The 14,340-nt window shown below is 45.6% G+C and overlaps 1 protein-coding gene and 1 long non-coding RNA gene across 3 annotated transcripts in view; one reads left to right on the plus strand and one right to left on the minus strand.

Annotated features, from left to right (window-relative positions):
* Arhgef4 (Rho guanine nucleotide exchange factor 4) overlaps positions 1-14,340 on the plus strand; it is a 113,685-nt gene that overhangs the window by 9,635 nt on the left and 89,710 nt on the right. The gene's annotated exons all lie outside the window — the stretch shown is intronic.
* LOC132648394 (uncharacterized) overlaps positions 6,662-14,340 on the minus strand; it is a 48,690-nt gene continuing 41,011 nt past the window's right edge. The window contains exon 3 of the long non-coding RNA XR_009586804.1: positions 6,662-6,794. This is a non-coding gene — a long non-coding RNA (uncharacterized LOC132648394). The remainder of the gene's footprint in view (positions 6,795-14,340) is intronic.

The raw sequence follows: 14,340 nt of genomic DNA on the forward strand, positions 1-14,340 counted from the left end.
CACCCAGCCATCTCCCAGGTCCCCAAGTATCTCGGAGCAGTTGGGAGGATAAACAGACTGCAGTACCTCCACACAATGGAATCCCGTTTAGCAGCAGAATGAGTTGACACTTGTATCAACACTGACGAGACTGAAAATAACTGAGTGTTACTGACAGGAGCCAGTACTGACATGTGTAATTCCTCTTACAGAAACGTTCCAGAGCAGACAGACAAAGGCAGACTAGCAGTTGCTGGGCTGAGGAGTTAGTTCAGAGAGGCTGTAGGCACCACTGCTGATAAGTTGCAGTTTCTTTGGGGCAGAGTGGGAGTGTTCTAGCTTAGACTAAGGTGATGCCTGTGCAAGCCTGCCAACTTATTTAAAAGTTGATTCCTGGAAAACGGGCAAATTGTTCAATATGTAAGTCACAGTTCAATAAATTATAACCCTTTATAAGAGTAACTAGAAGAGTGGTGAGGGCAGGGGAGAGGGCTCAGTCTGTTAAGTCCTTGCCACGTGAGCGTGAGAACCTGAGTTGAACTCGCAGAACCCACAAAACAGACAACCAGCCTGCCAGGAATGATGGAGAATGCTTACGCCCACAGTTCCAGGGGCGGCAGAGACAGGCCGCTCTCTGTGAGGGTCACTGGCTGGCCCACCTGGCTGAGTCAGCCAGCTCCAGCTGAAGGTGTGACACCCCGTTTCAAAACACAAGGTGAATGAGAGGTGGCTCAGTGTGCCCCGTTCCTCCATGTAGGGCTTATTCAGGCATTGCTCACCTGTCGGGCTCGCTCTCTCCAGAGAAACCTCCTGAGACCTTGAGTATTCATGGCTGCCTCTGATATGGTGGGCTCACACCAACTCAATTCTTGCTCCTTCCCCCTTTGTACCGATAGAAAAAATATTCTCAGTGTCTCACAAAGAAACACACAAAGGGGAACAAATCCCTCAAGCGATTCCCCTCTTTATTATACATTTTCATTCCCCACCCACCCATGACTAGCGGAGCCAGTGGGCCGTGAGGTGCTCAGCAATTAGGATGCCCAGAAGAGATCTGCCTTTTGACTATGCCGGGTCTAGCCACGGTAGACTCATGGAACCAGAAAGGTGGGCAGGGAAGTGTGCAGGCTCAGCCGGGGAATCCTCTACCCTCCTGTGAGAGCGCCCACGTCTGCGGGTGCCAGGCCAGGACGGTGGCACAGCTGGACGTCCCAGAAGGACCTTGGGCTTCAGCCAGTGGCCTGTGCTAACAGGCAGGCATGTGTGAACTCAGCAAGGATGCCGGAAACTCGACAAGCCCCACAGCGGCAGGAGCGAGAGTCACAGTGTGACCAGGTCAAAGCCCCATTGCTTATGGGGAGCAGCCCAGGGGTTGGCATGCCATGCCTTAGGCACAGCAGTGCCAACCTGGCCCACTTCCAACGTTCCAGGTTTTTTTTTTTTGTTTGTTTGTTTGTTTTTTGTATTGTTCCTGTGGGCATCAGCTTTATGGGCTTGGAGTGTAGGGTTCGTTATTCTTTAACGTGTCGCTGTCTTGAGGTTGGCTCACTAACATGTCAGCGCCTGCCCAGGCTTGGCCCGCATGGGAGCTGCCTTGTGTGTGGCTCTCCTTATCTCATAAGCGTTACCTTATCGCATGTCACACTCAGTGGTTTTCAAGTTACACAAAATGGCTCCACTCACATTCCTCACATCCCCTCAAACTCAGCTAGCGTATGCCGCCTTCCCGAAGTCTCTAGTAACAGTAAGGGACAAGATTCTAGGTGACAGTGGGCAAGCCCCTTACGTAAAGAGTGAATTAATCTAGCTCTCTCTTTATCATGGCTTAAGGTGATCCTGCCTTCCTGGAGGGTAGGGAGGTGACGCTGACCAGACAGTCCACCTGGCCCAGCTGCAGCGTGAGGTGTCTACCGGGCCAGAGTTCCTGTTCTATTGGGCAGTTTCCTCCTCACAGGCCTTCAGTCATGCTCTTCTTACCATACTACACCCCCGCATTAAGGGTAACCTTAGAGTCGCTTAGAAGCCAGAGCGACAGTCAGAGCCCAGGAAACATCTTTTACGACACTAACCTCTGGCAAGGATGAGCCTGCCAAGATTCCTCCTGATGTTTCTGGCTTTCAGTCAAGACACAAGCTGGCTGCTTTTCTTTGGGGTCTTTTCACCAAAAGAGCAGATGGTTTTTAATCTGTGGGTAGTGACCCTTTTGGCAAACCTCTATTTCCTGATTCACAACAGTAGCAAAATTACAGTTATAAAGTAACAACAAAAGTGATTTTATGGTTGAGAGGTTCCCCAAAACATGGGGTGGGGGCTGTATTGAAGGGTTGCAGCATTAGGAAGGTTGAGAACCCCTGCTTTAGACTGTCTAGCCAATTTAAACTCCTGTTTCATCATCCCCTCCTGAAGACATCACCCTAACTGCCATTGTTGAATCGGGGTGATGACCAATCTGTCTTTTTTTCAGCTGGATGGGGGTGTCAGATGCGGCAGTCGGGGTACCCCTCCACTGGGTTTCTCTGAAAGACCCTGTGTCAGTCACTGTTCTGTTGCTGTGCAGAGACACCATGACTATGGCAATTCTTACAAAGGAAAACATTTCATTGGGGGCTTGCTTGCCACTTCATAGGCCTGGTCCATTGTCATCACGGCAGGGAACACGGTGGCAGGCTGGTGTAGTGCCGGAGCAGTAGCTGAGAGTTACATCCTGGTCTGTACGCTGAGACAGGGACTGGGGCCATCTCCAGTAACACACTTTCACCAACAAGGCCACGCCTATTCCAACAAGTCCACACCTCCCAATCCTTCTCAAATAGTGCCACTCCCCACTGGCTAAGCATTCAATGAGATGAGCCTGTGGGGGCCATTCTTATTTTAACCACCACAGACTTCAAAAGTTCTCCAGTCGTTCTATTTTCATAACAGCCTGGTGTAGAGAGAAACTAAAGTCTTTGACTGATGCCTGGGAAGAGACATGAGGGAGGAGGAAGGGATGAGTTATTAGTTCATAACTCATTTTCTTATCAAAAAGAAAATCATTAGTGAGAAATAGTTGTCTAAACAGCACATTATGTGGATTTAAGTCAATCCGGCAAGTACAAATCCCTTGGAATGTTTAAAGAAACATATCTAAATCATTTTAGACTTTGGTCATAATCTCCTATTGCATGTTTAAGACCACGTAAGTGGCCCAAATGATCATTTTCTTTTTGTGCTGTCGAAGTCAGTTGAGGATATGGTCCTCAGGGGACCACGGCTCCTCTAGAGTTTATTTTACCAAACGTTCCATCTGTGTACGGACAGGTCAAAGGCCTTGCTTGAACACGGCTTCACTTGGAAGTAAGATTTCCCTCTGTGTTAACACTCTTCTTCATAGACTGGGCAACCTGTAGAGTTCTCTGCGTGGCGTCTTCATACCACTTCAACAGGAGGGCAAGAGGCTCGCCAGAGTTGCAGGACATTCCAGAAGATGCTCTAGAGTCTCCCGGGACCCGGTTGACTTTGGTGGGTGTCATGGTTAGGATTTCCATTTCTGTGAGAGGCATCATGATCACAGCAACTCTTATGAAGGAAAGTATTTAATTGGGGCTATCTTACAGTTCAGAACTTTAGTCCACTGTCATGGCAGGAAGCATGGCAGCATGCATTAAGCAGACATGGTGCTGGAGAGATAGCTGAGCATTCTACATCCAGATCAGCAGAAGAGAGAGTGACACTGGGCCTGGCTGGAGCATCTGAAACCTCAAAGCCACCCCCAGTGACATACTTTCTCCAGTTAGGCCACAACTTCCCTGACAGGGCCACACCTCCTAACAACGCCACGCTCTGTGGGCCTGTGGGGGCCATTTTCACTCATATCACCACAGTGGGCAAGGGGCAAACCATTGTCCTGTTTTTTAGCCCCTCTGACCATGTCAGTATAATTGTGCACAGTTATGAAACATGCAGAAAAATCAGACTCTGGTACTTTTAATTGATGTATAATTGTTAGATAAGTTTCAGCAAAAATCCTGAACAATTTTAAAGAAACTTTGGTTAGATCTACATTTCAGTTCTTTAATCCAGTTCCTTGTAATTGTTAGGAAGAACAGAAGTAAATAACAGAAGTAAATAATAAGAAAGAAGTAAATAACTCCATTTACTTAAGCAGAAGTTTGATATCGATGAACTGAACTTTGACCTTAGAAATGTCAACTTCAAATACATGAAGTCTCATTCTTTGTTGTGACTTGCTCAGGCCTTTGCAGCTTGCTTAAATGATTCAGCTTTCTTTTTCATCCTGAAAGGAAACCAGCCATGTTAATTTTCTCCCTTTTCACTAAAAATATTTTCATTCTTAACCAGGTCTGGTAGTGCACATCTTTAATCCCAGCATTTGGGAGGTAGAACCAGGAGGATCTCTATGAGTCCAAGACCAGACTGGTCTACATAGTATGTTTCATGACAGCCATATCCATGGCTACAGAGTGAGACCTTGACTCAAAAATTAACAGATAGATAGATAGATAGATAGATAGATAGATAGATAGATAGATTTCCATTCTTACATATTCTTTTACTGGTTTTGTTTCTTTAATTTCTATGAGACATGGGAGCATTAATACATAACTTTACCAATCTGTGGTGAGATTTTTATCTTGGAGGTGGGTGGGTGAGTAAGCATGAAGTCTCAATGATAAAACAAAGCCTGATTTCACCAAAGTTCACCCTGAGGACCCAGTGAGTGATTGGGCTTACTCACAGGGCACAGGTGAGGAGCTGCTGACAGAGGTGTGGGTGCCCCAAAGCTGTTACACTGGAAAGTCTTCGCCCAGCGTGGTTGATGGCTTCCTCATAGCTGTGTAGGTGGACTCCCTAGCCTTGTACAGCCTGTGTACTTGGGCCCCTCCCCCACACTGTGAGGCTACATGCAATTAGGACAGTATTGCATGCAGCTGGCTGGAAGGATAACTAAACCAAGCGAGGCTCCCATGACCCTTCTTACCTCTCCTATCAACAGCCCATAAACCCCGCTGTGATGACCTTTTATAAGTAGCCACAGCTGGTCTTACGAAGATGGCAGTTGTTTGGCTTAGAGGACAATGCTGTTCAATGCCACCTTAATGAAGGAAAGCTTGAATCCAAAATACGTACATAGGATAATGTAGTACATTACTATTACCTGTGCAAACACTGTTAAACTGTGAAGCTTTGTAGGTTTACAGGTAAACCTTAATATAAAACACAAGAAATCTCTATTATAACTTTATGTAGTACATAGAGTTATTTACCACAACCTGGGTTTGCCTTTTGAATAATAGACAGAGCAGCAGATACATAGACAAATATTAAATCGATGTTTACAACATCTGGCAGAACTCGGCTAAGGAGCCCTGTTAAAACTATGATCCTGGAGATCTTGTTGTCATCTGGATCTTGTTTTGACCTAACCCTTTAACCTGAGGCAAAAGCTGCTGCCAGGGTCACTTATTACAAACGTTTTCCAGTTTTCTTGGAATTGTCTATGCAAACAATCATGATAATTATGAGCCAAGTTTTAGTTCACGATTTCCCATCTTTGTGTGCTTTTATTTTCTTTCTTTACTCTTAGGAGTAGAGCTTCTAATTTCTCACCAAGTGTGATGTTTTCTGTGGGTTGTCTGCAAATGTTTTGTTGTTTTTTAAGTTTGTTTGTTTTTCATGAAGTTTGGGGGAAATTCCTGTGTTCTGATTGTTAAGAGTTTTCACTCTGAAGTGAAATTAAATTTTGTCAAATGTCCCTTTTCTCTGTATCATCTAGTCTTCCCTCTCCAGCCTGCTGATGTGATGGGTTGCATTAGCTGTGTTTTAGATTTTGAACCAGGTTTATATACCCGGGTAGATCCCACTGGCTTATGGTGTGTAATTCCTATCACACATTAGTGGGTTCCATTTGCTGCTGCTTTATTGAGCACTTTTACATCCGTGCAGATGGAAGGTAATGTCCGTGGCTTTCTGTTGTGATCACATCTTTCTGACTTTGTAATGCCAACCTCATAGGATGTTAAATGGTGTTTCCTTTACCTTTGTCCTCTTTAGCAGATTATAAAGGACTGGTATCATTTGTTCCTTAAACATTTGTTAGACTTCTTTGGTGAAACCAGCTGGGCGTGGTACTGTTTCATAATGTCCATTTTACTTCTGTGTGGATTGGTACAGACATGTTATCTTTGTGTCTATTAAGTAGGAATTCAGCCATCTTATCTAAGTAATCAAATTCATGGGCACAGACATTTTCATGATGTCCCTTTACTATCTTTTTTATATCTATGATATCAGTGGTTATGGCTTCTTGTTTTTTAAAAAATATTTATTTTACTGCATGTGTGTATTATGTGTTGGCATACACATGCCACAGAATGAATATTGAGGTCCTAAGGTAACTTTTGGGAATTGATTCTCTCCTGCCATGTGGCTCTCTGGGACCAAACTCAGTTTGTCAGTCTTGGCAGCAAGAGACTTTACCAACTGAGCCATCTCCCAGCTTGGCTCTTTTTCATGTGTTTTATTCTCATATCCATTCATTTCAAAATATTTTCTAACTTCAGTTGTGACCTCTGTTGAGACAGAAGGGATCACAGGAGAGAAAACCACCCATTCTTTCTGAGTGTGATTCACTCCTCTGCCTCCTCTAGTTACTTACTTTGAAGAGTCCTCAGCTTCGGAGGTGCATTCTGTAGAAGCAGGGTGGAGTGTGCTTCCTCCATCTCAACCTGGAGACAGAACTTTCTGTGCTGGAGATGGAATGTAGATTCTTACAGATCCACATATATTAACCGGGTGTCTCTAGAGGGACAGAACTGATAGAACGAATGTATATATATTAAAAAGGGATTTATTAGTATGGCTTACTGTCTGTGGTCTAGTCCAACAATGGCTGGAACCTGGTAGAAAGGCCAAAGATCCAACAGTTGTTCAATAGACAAGGCTGGATGTCTCGGCTGGTCTTCAGTATTCATTGCCATCCTGAAGAAGTAGGTTCTAACACCAACAAAGGGATGCCTCAGCAGCAGGGTGAACTTGCCCATTAGAGTGAGGGCAAGCAGGCAAAAAGCAAAACTTCCTTCTTCCATGTCCTTTCATGTAGGCTGCCATCAGAAGGTGTAGACCAGACTGAATGTGTGTCTCCTGACCTCAAATGATTCAAACTTAGAGTGGACCTACCCACCTCAACTTATCCAACCAAGAGTAATCCCACATAGGTGTGCCCAACTTCTTGAATTTTAGTTTATTCTCATAATTTTTTTTCAAAAATAACTACATGTGTGCATACACACACACAAATACACACACACAGTGTATGTGCATCACTAATCTCCTAGGTACTTCTCACTTCACTATGATAAAGACAAAATCAGAGTAAGTGGAGACATCAGGTGGTCACTGTTGTGTGACATTATTTCTGGGGAGATGTAAACAAAAGTCTACTCATTCTAGATAGGGCACTAATGACACACCAAGTTAATGATACCAACTTGATGACCCAGTGAATTTATTGGGGTGACTTTCAGGAGTATGAAATGAAGGGTTACTTACAGGAGGGGGATGACTCAGAGGTAGCTGCATCACTGAAAGAGTACCCCAGGATGGAAGGTGAGTCATGAAGGCTGCAACCTTGGAGTTTTCAGCATGATTTTCAGACAATTGGCCAGTTTATAGAGTCTTTTCTCTTATTACTTACATAACCTTGAGGAGAAAGGGGCCTTGCACGCCTGGTCAGTTTCAGGGACTTCCTGACTCTTGTGAGTTGTCTACATCTTTAATCTTAACTTCCTTTAGAAACTCCTGAGTCTTTTTAAAGTTTTATAAAGTTTTATCTCTCTCTCTCTCTCTCTCTCTCTCTCTCTCTGTGTGTGTGTGTGTGTGTGTGTGTGCATGTCAGAAAAGGGCACTAATCTTCTGAAACTATAAATGCTTTTGAGTCACCCAGGGTTCAAGCTAGGACCCAAACTCTAGTCCTTTGGAAAACTAGGAAGTTCACTCTACCACTGAGCCCTATCTCCAGCCCCAAACTTCCTGAGTATTCATGATCTTCTCCCCAGGATGAAATGTTTTAACTCATTGAAAATTGCTATACAACAGTCCTGTACCCTGGGCATTAGACATTAGCAGTGGTGGCAGGTAAGAGGAAACAAAACAGGTTTCCAAAAGAATTCGAACCTTGCTATTTTTTGAAGAAGAAAGGGCATTTTAGATGACAGCCAAATCCCACATCTCTGGAGAACAGAAGCAAAGGGCTTTATACATTTAGGGCATTGTATGTGACAGAGAATAGAGGTGCTATGGGGTAGGATGACATGACATTCTATTGTGCATTAATTTTGCTACAGATTTTATGTAGAATATATTACCCTCCTGGTGGTTGCTAGAACACATCATTACAAATTTAGCAATGCCATGCAGCATAAATCTATGCTTTCAGAACTCTGACAGACAGAAATCTGAAGTCAGTTCTTAAGTTAAAGTCCAAGCATCTCTGAAGGAGAAGCCATTTCCTGCCCTGTCCAATTTCTACGATGAGCTTCATTGTACTGCTGCCTTCATCTTCAAATGCATCTTCATTCTCTGCTCCACACACCCTATCGTGTCTTCCCACTCTCACTCCTTCCCTAATCTCCACGGGTCTTTCATCTCTGTCTCCTAGGGATTTTGTAGATATCCAGGCTCACCTTCCATTTTGGAAACCTCAGCATGAAGTCTCTATTCCCATGAAACATAACCCTGAGTCTCAGACATGGTCACCCTGGACGGTCGTTGTACTGGCTAGTTTGACACAGCTCGACACAGCTAAGGTCATCTGAAAGGAGGGGACCTGGATGAGAAAATGTCACTATAAGATCTGGCTGCAGCACATTTTCTTAATTAGTGATTGATGGGGGAGGACCCAGCCCATTGTGGGTGTGTCCACCCCTGGGCTGGTGGTCCTGGGTTCTGTAAGAAAGCAGGCAGAGCAAGCCATGGGAAGCAAGCCAGTAAGCAGCACCCTCCATGGCCTCTGCACCAGCTCCTGCCTTTAAGTTCCTGCCCTGTTTGAGCTCTTGCCCTAACTTCCTTCGGTGATGGACTATGATGTGGAAATGTAAGCCAAATAAACCCTTTCCTCCCCCGCTTGCTTTTCGTCATGGTGTTTTGTCATAGTAATGATCCTAATAGGACAGTCCTGAGTCAGTTTATCTCATCAAAGAGATTCACAGGTATCAATTGGATGAGGAAATGCAGGAGAACTGCCAGGTTAGAGGCTTGGGCGGTCTGTCTGGCAACGTGGAAGGCTAAGGGAAGAAGGATGGAGGCTGTCGAGTAGGGAAGCTGCAGGAAACAACTAAGTTCCTGAGGAAAATCACTGGGGGCTGGGTGGCAGCTAACATGTGAACAGACAAGAAGGCCTTGCTGGGACTAACACGGTTGTCTGGCTGTGAGGCTCGTTCTTCTTACCTTCCTCAGAGCTTCAGACAACAGCCCAGGCAGGGGAGCCGCCCAGCTGTGATTTCAGATCACTCTGTTAGTCCCAGCAGCAGCGGTCTTGACGCAAGCAGCCAACTGCAAAGATGTACCACTGCTTTTGCATCTTCAGGGAAGGCTACACGGGGCAGGCGGTGGGTTCTGCCTTCTGGGGGGGAAATGGGTGCCTGTTTCAGTCAGTTCACCTTGTAAGTAAGGAGAAATAGCCTGTTTTCTGCTGGTTAAAACCCCTCCACGGCTCACTCATTAAAGTACTTGCCAAACCAGCGTGAGGATCCCCAACACACAGAAAATAAATAAATAAATAAATAAATAAATAAATAAAGGCAGACTTAGAAGTTAGGCATGGTGGCACATACCTGGGCTGAAGAAGAGCAGACTGGAGGATAACTGTGGCTTGCTGGCCAACCAGTCTAGACAAACCATCAAGTTTCAAGCTTAGAAAAAGATTGTGTTTTTCAAAAGATAAAATGGGGCAGGGGAGATGGTTTAGTGGGAGAGAGCTTTCCTGAGCAAGTGTGAGGTCCTGAGTTTGGATCCCCAGAATCATGTAAAAGCTGGGTGTTACCTTGCCTGTCTGTAACTTCAGTGTTAGTGGCGGGGTGCAAAGAATGAAAGGGTCACTGGGGGTTGCCAGCCAGCTGGCCTCACTGGAAACCAGCTGCGTCAAGGTTCTGTGAGGCCCTGCCTGACAGGAGATGGAGCATGAGGAGCAGGGTATCTGATGGTCTCCTCTGCCCCTGCATTCCCTATTGTGCACACGTTATGCAGAGAATAAGGTGAAAGATCCCTGAGCCTCATCGTCGTGTCCGTAAAATGTGGGTTTCTCACTGAGTTGCTGTGGCTGCAACAAGTACAGCCATTGTCATGGCTCCCATTTTACGAACCAAGAGAATGACTCACACTGGCCGCTCTTTACTTGCTTTCAAATGGTAGAACCAACTGGGACATGGATATACTTTCAGGCACTCTTCCGTATTTCAGTCTACCTCTCGTGGTCAGAAAAAGCGAACTCTGTGTGACTGAACAACAAACGCCAGCTGAGGTGCGGCTAAGGTGAGGGTAGGGCCTCTGTTGGTGTGACACTGGTTTAGTGGGTGAGCTTTCCTGAAGCCAGGGTCCCCCAGGGTAGCCCTCAGCAATGCTTTTTTTGGCAATAAATGACTGCTGTTGCGAGATCCCTGGTGCCCTCTGCTGGCAATGGACTTACTGTTCTCCGTGCTTTCTCGGAGGGGTGGAAGTCTGGAGGAAGCTGCCTTGGAATACACACTCCAGCTTCATAGGGGCTGCTGAGGATGTCCTCCTCTGTCCTGGCCTTCCTGGTACCTCTCTCCCAGAAGCACCATTTCATTCTGCTCGCCTCCTTTTACGAATGAGTGAGTGCATTACTGTTTGGTGGCAGCAAATCGCCCGGTGTCTCTGAGATCTGCACGCTAGAGGCTCACATAACTGTATTTCCATTTCTGTTTCATTCCCTTCTCTCTCGTTTCCTGCAGACCAGTCTTGAGGAACCAGTGCAAGCAGTCTGTCCTCTGGTTTTCTCAAGCTGGGAGGAAAAGGCAAGGAACCCTACTGGGCACAGGTTAGCTGAGATCTGGTAGCTATCTGCTGCTTCTGTGACGGCTTCCCCTTGATCCTAGCCAGTGGCCTTGCCATATCTTGCTCCATCCACGAGGATTAGATAATTCTCTTGATTTCCTTTTGCCTTTTCTTTCTTACATGGCAAATAAGAACTTCCTTAAAGGATGCTGTTTGGAGGGCTCCGGTTGGCTAGTGTGTGGGAATGCAATCATTTTTATGATTAAGCTGAACTGTTTGAGCATAGACACACATAGGGGAGATGGATCAGTTCATTAAGTACCTGCCATGCAGGCATGAAGAGTTCAGATCCTCAGCATGCTTTAAAGGCTACATGTGGTTGCATGTGTTGGGCGCATAGTGGATGAGGGATGATAGGCAGACAAGATGCAGAGACAAATGGATTCATGAACCTCATTGGCTAGGCACCCTTGAGGAATCCATGAGGTTCAAGTTCAGTGATTAAATAAGGCTTTGATTATTTATCTCCTGATTAGCTGGTAAAAACTGCTAGATGTTTCCTTGGCAGAAAATGGTATTATTATTATTATTTATTTTGTGGTTCTAGGAATTGAACTCAGGGCCTGGCACATGCCAGGCAATCATGCTTACACAGAGAGATTGGAGTTGTGAAGTAGAGTTTTGATATGTAACCCAGATCAGCCCCCTACCTCAGCCTCCCAAATGCTCCAAAGATTTCAATATTGGCTTTGTTCGTTTAGTGGTTAAGTCACTTTGATAAACTTACTGAAAGTATAAAGGTGTGCAGTGTTTCTGCCACCATCGATTGAAAGACTGCTTTCCCCTGATAAATTCCTTTGGCACCGACAGTTTGTAAATCTACATGGCTTACCTTTGGGTCGTCATCTGCTTCCACCGCTCTATTTAATGTCCTCATACCGTATCTCGTTGCTTCGGGTACTGTAGTTCTCCTTGAAAACCCTAAGCCTGGTGGTGTGGTACCCTAAATTTGTGCTTCCTTTTCAAGATTGTCTTAACTAGTCTAAGACATTTGTATTTCCATATAAACTTTAGAGTCTCCTCAAAATTTCTACAAAGTCTGCTGTAATTCTGACCTGTATCCTGCTGATGTCCAGATCAACTCAGAGGAACTGACGTCTTTAATATTATTGCTATGGGCCCTGATATCCTCTATTATGTGGTTAATATTCGCTTATAAATGAGCATAAACCATGTGTGTCTTTCTGCTTCTGGGTTACCTCACTCAGGATGATCTTTTCTAGTTCCATCCATTTGCCTGCAAATTTCATGATTTCCTTGTTTTTAATAGCTGAGTAGTATTCCATTATGTAAATGTACCACAATTTCTGTATCCATTCCTCAGTTGAGGGACATCTAAGTTGTTTCCAGATTCTGGCTATTATGAATAGAGCTGCTACCAACATGGTGAGCAAATGTCCTTGTTGTATTATGGAGCATCTTTTGGGCATATGCCCAGGTGTGGTGTAGCTGGTTCTTGAGGTAGCACTATTCCCAATTTTCTGAGAAAGCACCAGACTGATTTCCCAAGTGGTTGTACAAGTTTACATTCCCACCAGCAATGGAGGCTGGTTCCCCTTCCTCCACATTCTCCCCAGCATGTGTTGTCACTTGAGTTTTTGATCTTAGCCATTCCAACAGGTATAAGATGTAATCTCAGAGTCATTTCCCACCCAGCAGGAGATGGAAGCAGCTGCAGAGACTCACAGCAAACTTTGGACAGAGTGCACCCTACCACTTTCTCTCCCTCTCCTTTGGAGCTGCAGCCTGACCTGAATTTTCAGCCTTCTCCCATTGCCTCGTCTCTCACCCTCTCTTCCATCATTTCTCTCACTTTCCTCTGTCTCCTAGAACTGCTAAGTTTCATTTAGCCTCTCCTCTGTTCCACTAACTTTGTTTTTTAAAGCTGTGTGTTGCACTTTGAGGCTTTTTCTTGTACTCATAATTCCTGACAGCTCTTATTTCTGGGGTCAGTTTCTAGCTTCTCATCCCCTGTAGCTATGTAAGCCTGTGTTTTGTCCCTTCAACTGTGAGTCTGATCCCCCAGGACCATGAGGTGTGATAGGCCTCCAGGGATAGGAACACACGTGTGGCCTCAGACTGCTATACACCTTGAGGCTACAGCTTTGGATCTGACCCTTGCTGGGTGGGTGACTGATTTTAATTTTCAACTTGACATACTATAGAGTCATCTGGGAGAGGAGTCTCAATGAGGGAGTAGGTTTTGGCCTGTGGACATATCTGTGAGGGGTTGTTTTGGTTTCCCTTCATTGAGAAGGGAAGACCCAACTTAGAGTGGGCTGTGCTATTCCCTGGGTTTGAGTTCTGTGCTGTAGGAAAGAAGGTGATCTGAGTGGTCTCAGCATAAGTATGAGTGCACAAACTTATTTCTGCTTTCGAATGTGGATGGGACCAGGTGGTTCAATCCTTGCTGCTCTGATTTCCCTGCAGTGATGGACTGTGACCTGGACTTGCGAGCCAGGTAAATGCTTTCTGCCCTAAGTTGCTTTTGTTGGGCTATTTTATCCCAGCAACTGAACTAGAAAGTGAGACACTAGGCTTCGACAGGCAGGACAGGAAGGTGACAGGCAAAAGAGATACTGCAGGCTAGAGCTGCACCCTTCTCAGGACTAAGGAATAGGGGCCCCTGGGAAGGAATGCAGTGCCCCATGACGCTGCTGGAGCTGGTGTATTTACGCTTTTCTAGCTGGACTTTGTTATTCCTGCTCACTAGCAGTTCTGATTCTAGTCAGTAGAAGTGCAGGGCAGAACTCTGGTAGTATGCGCAGCACTGGTTATTTTTCTCACTGTTGGGGCAACATCCTGACAACAGCAACTTAAGGAAGAGTTTATGTTGGCTCACAGTCAGGGTACAGTCTATCACAGATGGGAAGGCATGGCAGCAGGGACAGCGGGGTGGCAGGGGACAGCCAGGGCGGCAGGGACAGCCGGGGCGGCAGGGAACAGCTAATCCCATTGCCTCTACAGTTGGGAGGCAGAAGGAAATGACTTCTGCTGCACAGCTCATTTCTCCATTTTATACAGTGCAAGTCTCCAGCCTGTGGCATCTCCTCACTCACACCGAAGGCTCGTCATCTCACTTCAGTGTTAATTTAATCTGGAAACTCTGCGCAGCATGCCCAGAGGCCAGTCTTGTAGGCTACTCTAGATCTTGTCAAGTCTATTGCTTCATTTAATCCTCCCTCAAAATACCCTCACCGGCGTCCTTAGAGGCCTGCTCACCATCTCCTAGACGCTTTTAAGGATCAGCCATGCTGAAATAGACCTAACCAGCACGCTGCTGAAATG

This window comes from Meriones unguiculatus, chromosome 16 (assembly GCF_030254825.1).
Source record: "Meriones unguiculatus strain TT.TT164.6M chromosome 16, Bangor_MerUng_6.1, whole genome shotgun sequence".
NCBI lineage: Eukaryota > Metazoa > Chordata > Mammalia > Rodentia > Muridae > Meriones > Meriones unguiculatus.